This window comes from Lolium rigidum, chromosome 3, assembly GCF_022539505.1.
Source record: "Lolium rigidum isolate FL_2022 chromosome 3, APGP_CSIRO_Lrig_0.1, whole genome shotgun sequence".
Lineage (NCBI taxonomy): Eukaryota > Viridiplantae > Streptophyta > Magnoliopsida > Poales > Poaceae > Lolium > Lolium rigidum.
In genome coordinates this window covers 297,054,435-297,066,628 of record NC_061510.1, presented here as the reverse complement: position 1 = coordinate 297,066,628, position 12,194 = coordinate 297,054,435, and the positions used below count along the sequence as shown (strand labels likewise).

At 46.1% G+C, this 12,194-nt stretch overlaps 2 long non-coding RNA genes across 2 annotated transcripts; both read right to left on the bottom strand.

Moving 5' to 3' along the window:
* Positions 1 to 6,358: 6,358 nt before the first annotated feature.
* LOC124699714 lies at positions 6,359 to 8,034 on the bottom strand. The gene is made up of 3 exons (XR_007001493.1): positions 7,656 to 8,034; positions 7,011 to 7,577; positions 6,359 to 6,893 (listed from the first exon to the last, which is right to left on the bottom strand). It is a non-coding gene; the product is annotated as an uncharacterized LOC124699714 (long non-coding RNA).
* Positions 8,035 to 8,686: 652 nt separating this feature from the next.
* Positions 8,687 to 11,573, bottom strand: LOC124702491. The gene is made up of 3 exons (XR_007002521.1): positions 11,476 to 11,573; positions 10,130 to 10,398; positions 8,687 to 8,785 (listed from the first exon to the last, which is right to left on the bottom strand). It is a non-coding gene; the product is annotated as an uncharacterized LOC124702491 (long non-coding RNA).
* Positions 11,574 to 12,194: the final 621 nt, after the last annotated feature.

Genomic DNA, 12,194 nt, shown 5'->3' with positions numbered 1-12,194 from the left:
TCCATCCCCTTCATAGCGGTTATCCATAACACGTTCAATAATTTTCATAGGTATTTTATATGGTATCTCTTCCTCACCTGGCGCCTCATCCACTACCGTTGCAGTAGTAGTAGATTTCCCAAATAGAAATCGAAGAGAAGATCTCTCCATAATGACTTATAGCAGCAGGCAGAAATAAAATCAGCACAACAGTAAAGGTTTTCCTTACCAATTCCTCTTACCAATAGCGCTTCACTCCCCGGCAACGGCGCCAGAAAATAGCTTGATGTCTACGTTCCCCCTCCTTTCCTGTAGACAGTGTTGGGCCTCCAAGAGCAGAGGTTTGTAGAACAGCAGCAAGTTTTCCCTTAAGTGGATCACCCAAGGTTTATCGAACTCAAGGAGGAAGAGGTCAAAGATATCCCTCTCATGCAACCCCGCAACCACAAAGCAAGAAGTCTCTTGTGTCCCCAACACACCTAATAGGTGTACTAGTTCGGCGAAGAGATAGTGAAATACAAGTGGTATGAATGAATATGAGCAGTAGTACGGCGCCAGAAAAGTGCTTGCTGGCGTGCAGTTGATGGTAGCAATATTGCAGGAAGTAAACAAGCAGTAGTAACGCAGTAAAACAGTAACAAGCAGCGATAGCAGTATTTAGGAACAAGGCCTAGGGATTAGACTTTCACTAGTGGACACTCTCAACATTGATCACATAACAGAATAGATAAATGCATACTCTACACTTTTGTTGGATGATGAACACATTGCGTAGGATTACACGAACCCTCAATGCCGGAGTTAACAAGCTCCACAATAATGCTCATATTTTAGTAACCTTTAGTGTAAGATAGATCAAAAGACTAAACCAAGTACTAGCATAGCATGCACACTGTCACCTTCATGCATATGTAGGAGGAATAGATCACATCAATATTATCATAGCAATAGTTAACTTCGCAATCTACAAGAGATCATGATCATAGCATAAACCAAGTACTAACACGGTGCACACACTGTCACCTTTACACACGTGCATGAGGAATAGAACTACTTTAATAACTTTGCTAGAGTAGCGCATAGATAGTAGTGATACAAAAACTCATATGAATCTCAATCATGTAAAGCAGCTCATGAGATTATTGTATTGAGGTACATGGGAGAGATGAACCACATAGCTACCGGTACAGCCCCGAGCCTCGATGGAGAACTACTCCCTCCTCATGGGAGCAGCAGCGGTGATGAAGATGGCGGTGGAGATGGCAGCGGTGTCGATGGAGAAGCCTTCCGGGGGCACTTCCCCGTTCCGGCAGCGTGCCGGAACAGAGACTCCTGTCCCCCAGATCTTGGCTTCGCGATGGCGGCGGCTCTGGAAGGTTTCTGTGGGTTTCGTTCTTCGTCATCTGGAAAAATAGGATTTTTGGTAAAATTCCCTTCCAGAGCTGATCTTCCGAAATATTGCATCCTGACGGTGCTTTTTACAGCAGAATCCTGGCTCCGGTGCGTAATCTCCAAATAATCATGAAACATGCAAAATAGATGAAATAACATAAGTATTGTGTCCCAATATGAAATATATCAATGAATAACAGCAAATTATGATATAAAATAGTGATGCAAAATGGACGTATCAAGATGGCAGCGGTGTCGATGGAGAAGCCTTCCGGGGGCACTTCCCCGTTCCGGCGGCGTGCCGGAACAGAGACTCCTGTCCCCCAGATCTTGGCTTCGCGATGGCGGCGGCTCTGGAAGGTTTCTCGTACCGTGGCTTTTCCGTCTCGAGGTTTTAGGTCTGGGACCTTTTTATAGGCGAAGAGGCGGAGTCGGAGGGGCGACGAGGCGGTGGCACCATAAGGCGGCGCGGCCAGGGCCTGGGCCGCGCCGGCCTATGGTCTGGGGGCCCAGTGCCCCCCTCTGGTCCTTCTCGTGTGTTCTGGATGCTTCCGGTGAAAATAGGAACCCGGGTCTTGATTTCGTCCAATTCCGAGAATATTTCGTTACTAGGATTTCGAAACCAAAAACAGCAGAAAACGGAACCGGCACTTCGGCATCTTGTTAATAGGTTAGTTCCAGAAAATGCACGAATATGACATAAAGTGTGCATAAAACATGTAGATAACATCAATAATGTGGCATGGAACATAAGAAATTATCGATACGTCGGAGACGTATCAACTTTCTTCACCGTTTTCAGCAGGATTTTCGTCAGCAGCTTCATCTACCTGTTCCATATTAGTAACAGAGACAATAGGCACAATATGGTCATTGCAATTATGTACACTCTCATGGGGTGTGGAGGAAGTTGGAAGAAGTAAAATTTCCTTTTTAAGAAGAGCACCGGCATTGGGATGAAGAGAGGCAAACGGAAAAACATTCTCGTCAAAAACAACATCACGAGAGATGTATATCCTACCAGTAGATATTGAAAGAACATATCTCCATTATAAGTTGTTTTGGTGTTGATGACAATGATTATATATGAGCATTTCGTTTTATAAGATTTGTAGGTTGTTGCATGCTCGGAATGCCCAAAAGTTGAAGAGTGTGCAAGATATCAAATAATATGTGTGTATGGTTGTTTTTTGGAAGAAAGAATGGAAGAGAAAAGAAAGAAAAGAAAAGAAGAAGAGTTTGGAGGAAAAGAAGAAGAAAAGAAGAAGAAAGAAGAGAAGGAAGAAAAGAGAAAAGAGGAGGAGGAGGAGCCGCCGCCGGAGGGGCGGGCGGTACCACCGGCCACGGGCGGCCGGAGCCTCCGGGCTAAGTACCGCCCGCGGTACCAGGGAGGAGCTTTGTGCCGCAGTCAAGTTCCAGGGGGGTTGGAGCCCCGGCGGTACCACGGCCGGTACCCCGGCCGGAGGCTCCGCCCCCTCCCCCTTCGGCCCAGCTTGCTCCTGGCCACGTGGCCGCCTCACATCCGTCCGCGCTGCTCGACCATGGCCGGTAGTACCGGCCCAACCTGGCCGGTACTACCGGTCAGCCTCCAACGGCTGTTTTTCTGCAGGGGTATTTATAGCCCTTGTTCCCCAATGGTTCATATCTCTCTCTCTTCTCCAAAAATCTGAGACACACCATTGTTGAGCTTCATTTTCCTAGATCTCTCTACTCCTCCACCCAAACTTCACCATACTTGAGGATTTGGTAGAGATGACCTAGATCTACTCTTCCACCAAAGGAATTTGTGTTTCATCAACATTCTTAGTGGATCTTTGTGAGGTGACCTCGAAGCTACTCTTCGTGTAAAGCTTCGTGGTTACATCTTGGGAGCCTCCAATTTGGTTGTGGATGTGTGCCCCAAGCTTCGTGTAAAGGTGCCGGTTGCGACCTCAAGGCAACCGCTTAGTGGAGCGTGGGCTAGGCCTTTGTGGCGTTGCTCACAGGAGAATAGGGTGAGCCTTCGTGGCGTTGGTTGGACTTCGTGTCGCCACACCCCTCCGAACGTAGACGTACCTTCTTGCAAAGGAAGAGAACTACGGGAATTATATCACTATCTCTCCGTGTGCTCCACCTCGGTTACCTCTATCCTCTCACCGCCTTTACTACGTGTATCTTGTATTGTTGCTTGCTATCTTGTCATATAGGTGAATTCACTTAGTTGCATATCTAGAGAATTTACCCTTGTGTCAAACCTAATTTGAAAAAGTATTAAAATTTGAGATTACACCTATTCACCCCCACCCCTCTAGGTGTCATACGATCCTTTCAGATATGTCTAGACATTTCACACCTTTGTGTAGGGGACTATACCCAAGGAACACACACCGTTTAGATCGAAAAGCAAGCTTTCTTTTATTGTAGGGACGGAGATTAGGCCAACACGCACAACCAAAAGTGCGAAGAGCATCATAATTTGGTGTTACATGGAGAAGACGTTCAGTGGGTGTCTCAAAATCAATAACCTTGCTAGGAAGGAGATTTATGAGAAAAGTGGCAGTGATAAAAGCTTCATCCCAGAATTTAAGAGGCATAGAAGCATTGGCAAGCAAGGCAAGACCAACTTCAACTATATGACGGTGTTTTCTTTCAGCTGAACCATTTTGTTGATGAGCATGAGGGCATGAAACATGATGTGTGATGCCAACTTTTTGGAAGAATCCATTTAACTTTTCATACTCGCCTCCCCAATCAGTTTGCATCGTAACAATTTTCCTATCAAACTTGCGTTCAACATATTGCTGATAATTAAGAAAAGCTTGATAAACATCAGAACGCTTTTTGAGCAAATAAATCCAGGTGAATTTACTAAAATTATCAATAAAGCTTACATAGTATGCATGTTTTTCCACAGAGAGAGGGGCAGGACCCCATACATCAGAGAATACTTGCTCCAAAGGAGCAGTAGAGACACTAGAAGATATGGGGTATGGCAACTGATGACTCTTGGCCAACTGACAAGAATCACATACATATGGAGTACTGTCTGGGGTGTAAGCTATTTTATTTCTTCTAAGAACTTGCTGAACCACAAATGAAGATGGATGTCCTAAGCGGCGATGCCATGTGGAGGATGATGGCTTTATTGAAATAAAAGCATGCTTGGCGGTCTCATGAAACATAGGCACCAGGGGATAGAGACCACCCAGTAAGGGCCTCTAAACAGAACTCTTCGGGTTGCTTGGTCCTTGATTAAGAAGAAGAAAGGATGAAACTCAATAAAGACATGATTATCAAGTGTAAAACGATGAACAGACAACAGATTTTTGGAGGCACTAGGGACATGAAGAATATTTTTAAGATCAAAGGAACCATGAGGAGTGCGCAAAATTGAATTTCCAATGTGACTAATGTTCATACATGTACCTTCAGCAGTGCGAACACTGTCTTGACCATGATACTTGTTTGCAGTGAGAAGCTTATTCAGCTCGCCAGTAATGTGATCAGTTGCTCCTGTGTCAGTGTACCAATTTGTATGCACACCATATGAAGCCAGATTTGCACCTTTCTCACCATCATCTCTGTTCTTCTTATCATCTGAGTAGCGCCACCAGCATTTGCTAGCTGGGTGACCATGCTTGGTGCATATCTGACAGTCCGTGTCCACATATGGAGTAGGAGTGCGGTCAAAGCGGCGACGGTTACCATCACGGCCGTTGTCAAAACGGCGACGGTCACCCCCACCATCATCTCGACGTCGATCACGGCGGTCTCCTTGATGCTCATCACGGCGCCAATGTCCACGGTCACCACGGTCATCATCTCTGTCACGATAGCCGCCACCACGATAAGAACCCTGCTCGGGGCTACGCCCACGAGGAGGTGGTGTGTGTCCACGAGGTGGCGGAGTACGTCCGCGTGGGCGCTGCTCACTAGTGGCGCCGCGGCAAGCAAGGTTGGCGGAAGAGATGAACTCTCCGTTTTCTTCAACTCTGTTGCGCATATCATATGAACTGAGCTGCTCAAAAAAGTCATCAAGAGTGGTGCCAGGATTTGCATTGACAGACGTAATCAACGCATTATACTCTCCCTTGTCCAGGCCATGAAGCAAGTAACCGAGCATCTCATCGTCTTCCACCGGCTTGCCAAGTGCTGAGAGTTCCGAGGCAAAGCTTTTCATCTTGGTGTAGTAGGCATCAGCGGTCAAAGAGAGCTTCTTAGTATCATTGAGTTTTTCACGGAGGTGTTGAGCTTTAGTGCGGGACGCCGTCTTGAACATAGCGGTGATAGCTGACCAGGCCTCAGCAGTGGAGCTCACATCAAGGAGATGTGAGAGGGTATCTGGGGACACTGTGTTGAGGAGAAACCGCAGCACCTGCTGATCACGGGCAAGCCATGTAACATATGCTGAATTTTCGACTTGAATCTTCTTGTGGTCTGCATCTTCGACCTCAATCATCTTGGCCGGAGCAACATCCGTGCCCTCCAGTAGCGCCATGACGTTGGCACCTCGGAACGCCGGGAACACAAGAGCTTTCCATAGCAAGAAATTGCCGCGCGTGAGCTGCTGCAAGGGCGGTGCACCGAGGGCGGCGGATAGGCCAGCGAGCGTGTTGGTGGAGGAAGATCCCATGATCAGATCGATCTAGGTTTGGGGTTTTGTGATGTCTGGAGGTTTTGAGGTTGGTTGTAGGGCCGGCGACGGCGGCTGATAGTCAGCGGCGGCGGCAGGCTTGTTTTCTTGGTTGTATGGCCGGCGACGGCGGCTGGGTCAGCAGCGGCGGCGGGCTTGTTGTCTTGGTTGTAGGAAGGGGGGCGTCGACAGTCTATCTGCGGCTCGCGAGTTTTGTAGGCGGCGGCTGGGGGTCAGCAGCGGCGGCGGCAGGTTTTGGCGGCGGCGGCGGCAGCTAGGATGTCGGGGAAGAGCAATGCTCTGATACCATATTGAAGTTTAGGGTTGGAACGATGGGGTCGTCTCCCATCGGTTGCGTGTTAGATATAGGGCCAGAATACGACCAAGAGTTTGTACAATGGGAGACTCCAATACACATACGTATTGGGTGCAAAACATAAAATAAAGAGCTCTATACATATTCTAACAGTATTGACAGCACACGGAATCTAATCACTTCAAGAATCACTGATAGTCCACAACAAACGGCAGCAGAGGCAGTGGCGGAGACGGCACCCAGTGAGACGGTGGCGGCTGTGTAAACGGTGGGAGAGACAGCATCAACGCCAGCGTTAGCAGTGGTTGGGGAGATACAAATGGCAGGAATGGCTGCAGCGGAGACATCGACAGTGCTTGAACCAGAAACAGCGGAAGTGGAGACGGCATCAGCGGCAGAGACGGAGGGGGAGCGGGCCTTCAAAATCCTGAGATAGAGCTTGCATTCACCAGAGACTACTTCCACACCCTCTACCCTCTGGTCTTCTGGAGCGGGCTTGGTTCTATGTTGTTCAGTCTCCTCCTGTCAATGGCAACCTTCTTTGTCGCCCTCTGGCTGGCTGTGGACATCCGAACGGTCTACAACCAAGTACCCCTGAAAAAAGAGGACAATTTTATGCTCCACATGCATGGAAGGAATGTTGATGTCTTAATCACTTGGTTGTTCATGGTCTTCATGACGTTCAAGGAGGTCTGGGAGATGGTCACATACCTGCTGTCGAACTGGACAAGATTACTCCTCGTGTGCAAGTATCTGCAGAGCCGACCTTGGTTCAGCTGGTTTTGTCTTGATCGGCGTCTTATCAGATCATTTTACAAGTCCAGTATTTGTGACGCATGGCATGGATTCATGGACCAGTATGACTTCTTGGAGTCCTGCAATTACAAATCCTTATTTCAGAAAGCAGCAAATGCCATTAGCATGAGAAAGATGCAACAAGAATTAGATGGAAGAAAACTTGGCAAGTGTATCAAGGTCCCAAAATGTGTCAAGTCAGCAATCTTAAAGGCACTCCGCCACGTGGACCTCAAGAAAAGTCAGCTGCCCAAACAAATTCCATCGCTGAGTGGGTCACTGGAAAGGTTTGAGCGGTACAGCTGGGCCTGCCTCGAGCTACACACATGCTCTCAGGTCATTCTGGTGTGGCACATCGCCACCAGCCTCTGCGAGATCGAGCTTGCCCGAAAGTGTCAAATTGACTTGAATAAACCTGGGTTCTTTCGCTCTGCTTGGTCACGCCTGAAGACACTCGTCCGCCGCACTTCCAAGCCGTCGTACCTTGTCAACAAGAATGTGACTGGTGAACTCGAGGCCCATTATCACACTGCAATCAGCTTGTCTCGGTACTGTGCTTACCTGCAGCGATCTGCTCTGTTGCCAGATAGTTTCGTTGTGCCTGGTATGATCTTTGTGGACACATTATGAGATGTTCGTGAACAACTCAAAGATTGCAACTTGAGAAAGTGTAGTTATAGCAAACTCATTTCCATAGCCGAAGAAGACGCGCTGAAGAAAGTGGACAGGGTCACGGGCATGAACATAGTGCAGCAAGGTGCTGCTCTTGGCAAGGCCCTGATCAAGAACGAGGATCAACAAAGCCGTTGGAAGATTCTATCTGAAGTGTGGGCCGACTTACTTGTGCACATGGCCCCAAGTTGGAATGCAGCAGATCACAAGTATCAGCTCGAGTCGGGAGGCGAGTTCATAACCCTCATCTGGGCATTGCTTAGCCACTGTGGTATTGAGAAGAGCAGTCTGTGGGATAAGGAAGAAGCGCATGCAAATGATCTAGTACATCAGGAGAATAATGGTGGAACCAGCAACAATCAGCCTGGGCCGGAGCAACAAGAATCTGAAACCAGTGCTGAAGTACCTCCAAAATATTATGCTGAAACCAACAACATTCAGCCTGGGCCAGAGCAACAAGAATCTGAAACCAGTGCTGAAGTGCCTCCGGAATATAATGCTGAAATCAATAACATTCATCCTGGGACGGAGCAACAAGAATCTGAAACCAGTGCTCAAGTACCTCCGGAATATTATGCTGAAAGCAACAACATTCAGCCTGGGCCGGAGCAACAAGAATCTGAACTCAGTGCTGAAGTGCCTCCGGAATATAATGCTGAAATCAATTACATTCATCCTGGGCTGGAGCAACACGAACCTGAAACCAGTGCTCAAGTACCTCCAGAATATTATGCTGAAACCAACAACATTCAGCCTGGGCCAGAGCAACAAGAACCTGAAACTAGTGCTGAAGTGCCTCCGGAATATATAATGCTAAAATCAATAACATTCATCCTGGGCCGGAGCAACACGAATCTGAAACCAGTGCTCAAGTACCTCTGGAATATTATGCTGAAATCAACAACATTCAGTCTGGGCCGGAGCAACAAGAATCTGAAACCAGTGCTCAAGGACCTCAGGAGAATGATGCTGACATAGAGGAACTTGATGAGGATGGGATTGAGAGTGACGAAGAGCCCCTGAATGAAGAAAACAATGGTATATCTCAGACCAGCTCCACAAATTAACTTGACCCGCATGCTATATACTTCTTCTACCTGTATTTATTTTACCATGTCTAGATGCAGTATGCTAAAACTATGTTTTTTTCTTTCAGAATAAGAAGTGGCAATTTCACTGTAACCGATCGTGGAGCAAGCGAAGGAAGCACCTTGGACAGGTTCAATGCATCAGTTGGAACAATGGATCTGCACTTTCAAAATACTTGTGAAAAGCTCTAGTTTGGGCACTTAATTTGTTGTATTTTATCGATTGTTGTGTATTAAACCTACGCCTATTTATCTTGTTATATCTTTTGTCATGCTTTCTGCATCAGATCGTAGCTGCAGGCTGAAAGTTGATGCTCTAGCTATTATTTATTAACTGCAAAGTTATCGTGTTATATATGCTGGCGTAATTGCAAAGATACTTTTTGGAAGAAAAAGAGTGCTTCATTCACTTGCAAAAACAGATTTTTTTATACATTCTGTTACAATAAGTTCATTCAGAACATGAGGATCCTGACCGAGCCAGGTATCATTTATTCGACTAGTAATCGTGCACCTGCATGCACGTGTTGACTAAATTAAGCATAACAGTATGAGGACAGCTAAAATGCTAAATTAAACTTTGTGATGTGCTAATACACAATCTATTAACCATCCTGCGTGTCATGGACAATATCCACTACTACAGCTGAATTAATACACAGTTTGATATGGCTAAGATGGATTATGAGCTCAGATAAAAACATATGATGTCATTCGGTCTCATTATGTGCAACTTCTCACCATGAGTATCACAGAAATATTTTCCTTCAAAACCCAAACAAGACCCATAAAATGAATGTGGGTTTTGACCGATAGATCAATGTGCTTAGGTGAGTGAGATCATGTGATCTGCCACACTATGTTTCCATATTAGTGGAGATGCTTAACTGCAACTAATCCCCAATGTTAAGACAAGGACACGTTTTTACTTTATTATATAAACTGAAAATAATGTAAGAGTTTAGTCATGAGGAAAAGAACATGAGGAAGTTAGTGCATGACAAAGTTCCATACCATAACTCTGTTGCATTGAGTTCATGAGAAAAAGAACAAATAAGAGTTTAGTCACTTGAGCTTTAGATGAATAGTGCAGATTAAAATGCAGCTATCATGCTAGTATGTTTTACTTGATTTGTGAGGGATTGCTAGACAGATAAGGATTAGCAAATATACTGATCTGTGATTTCATATGAACAACAGAGACATAACTACATCTAATTTCACCTAAATTATAGATGCATCCCAAGGTAGTGAATTTACCATCGGAGTTCTTACCAGGTGAAACTTGTGGGGTAGAGGATTGAGGTACAGTTGCATTCACACAGAGGGCTGCAACTTTCTTTTGTAGTCGGGCCATCAGTTGATTCTTCTCGTCAGATAGTCTGGCATACCACTCATGTCCACTTTACTTTTTGCGCCCCACATTATTTACTTCAGATTCATGATCACTACTTGCAAAGCTTGCTGCCATACAGGTTACCGCGCATAGGTATCTAGGAAATAGTTACTTAAGTGAATCTTCCCTAGATACCTAAAATCCACACCTGGCATAGAAGAGGAAATAAAACTCAGAAATCATCATTAGATGGTCCATGCATAGAAAGAATTAGAAATGGCAAGAACAGGTAACAACAGGAAATGTACATATTTAATATGGAGAGCCCTGGCAAGGGTACATGCTGAATGGAACTCCAAGTAAATGGTAACAGTACTGAAGATGAAAAATAGAATAGATTACCCAAATGCCATGAACAGAGCTAATGACCGGTAATTGAAAAGGACATAGCTACAAAAGCACAGTAAAGATATGGCTACTTGATTCAGCTAAAAATTTATTACATCCTACACAGAAAACGATGACCTAAGAGGATTCCCCCCAAAAATGGTTTGACCCAAGGCATCCACAAAAAAGGTTAAAAGATGGATCGGTTCAGTCGAGGTGACATGTTGCTTTCATGCATCAAGTTTCCCAATTATCATTTGATGTTTCCATGGACAAACACACAAGTGATTCTTCTGGCCAAGAGTTGAATACAAATTATTACTGATCATGAGTCAACAATTACACAATATTGGCTCCACCGCTCAGAGTTATCAAACATATTGTCTGTCAGAGTTATCACACATGCACAACTTAATATAATGAAACCTAATCAGTACACTTATTTTGGAGTCAAATGTTGCCTATTACACACAAAAAATCATGAATTGGATATTGCATACAAAAGAATAGACATACAAAATCACGAATTGGAATGTTTTCTAATAAATCACTTTACTGATTAGTATAGAAGCAGTGACCAAACTGTATATTATAAACAGTAGCATACTAATTATGGAGAATGGTCAGGGTGATTGCTTGGCGGATTTGGAAGAATTCCGGCCAGCCGATCAGAACCAATATGTACTCTACAATCTGATCCAATGCGTGGTACACCACTCAACTATTTGGACAACCTGAACTAATATGTAGTCTACAATCTGAACTGGTACAGAAGTGGACGGCAGGACGGGATAAACCAATGTAAGAAAATTTGTATCATGAACACAGAAATGCAACTCGGGAAATCAATCTACGTAGAAAGATTTGATGAAAACCAAAATGAAAGCAGCAAGCCTACCTTGAGCTAGGGGAAGGAGCGGGTATGCCATCGGATAGCGGGGTTGAAGAGGAGGCACCGGCGAGCTGGCAGCGGCGTCGTCGACCGCGGGTCGAGAGCAGAGGCGCGCGCGCCGGAGCGCTTCGGAGGAGCGCGCCAGCGGTGGATTCGGTGTACGCGCGGCGGCGGTACGCGCGGCGGTGACGTTTGGCGATGGCAGAGGCGCGTTTTCTGCTTGAGGGATATGTGGGCTTTTTTCTTTCGGTGTATTAGATTTCGGTGTATTAGAGCATCTCCACCGGGCGACCCCATAGCGGCCCCAATAGTTTTTTTTTTTTTTTTGGAGTGGAAGCGAAAATGGGCTCGCACCGGCGCGTTCTAAACAGCGCCGGCGATTTTTTTGAGCTCAATAGAAGCGCCGGTAACTCTGTGCCGGCCCCTTCGTCAAGGGCGCGAATCGGGCGTGCCGCCGTCGCGAGGCTGAAAATTTTGGGCGTCGGAGCCGCCTGTCAGCCACACAACAACAAAATATACATTTTCTGCCCCAAAACTCCGTCCCCTCCGCCGCTCATTTCTCCGGCCAGCCGCTACATCTCCCATCCAGCCTCCAACCCGAAAAACCCTCGCCGCCGCGCCATGTCACCGAAGAGAAAGGCTCCAGTGAAAGCAGCGAAGCCGCCGACGAAGGTACCGCCGAAGACGCGCACCGTCGCGCTAAAGGAGAAGCCGGCGACCATGTC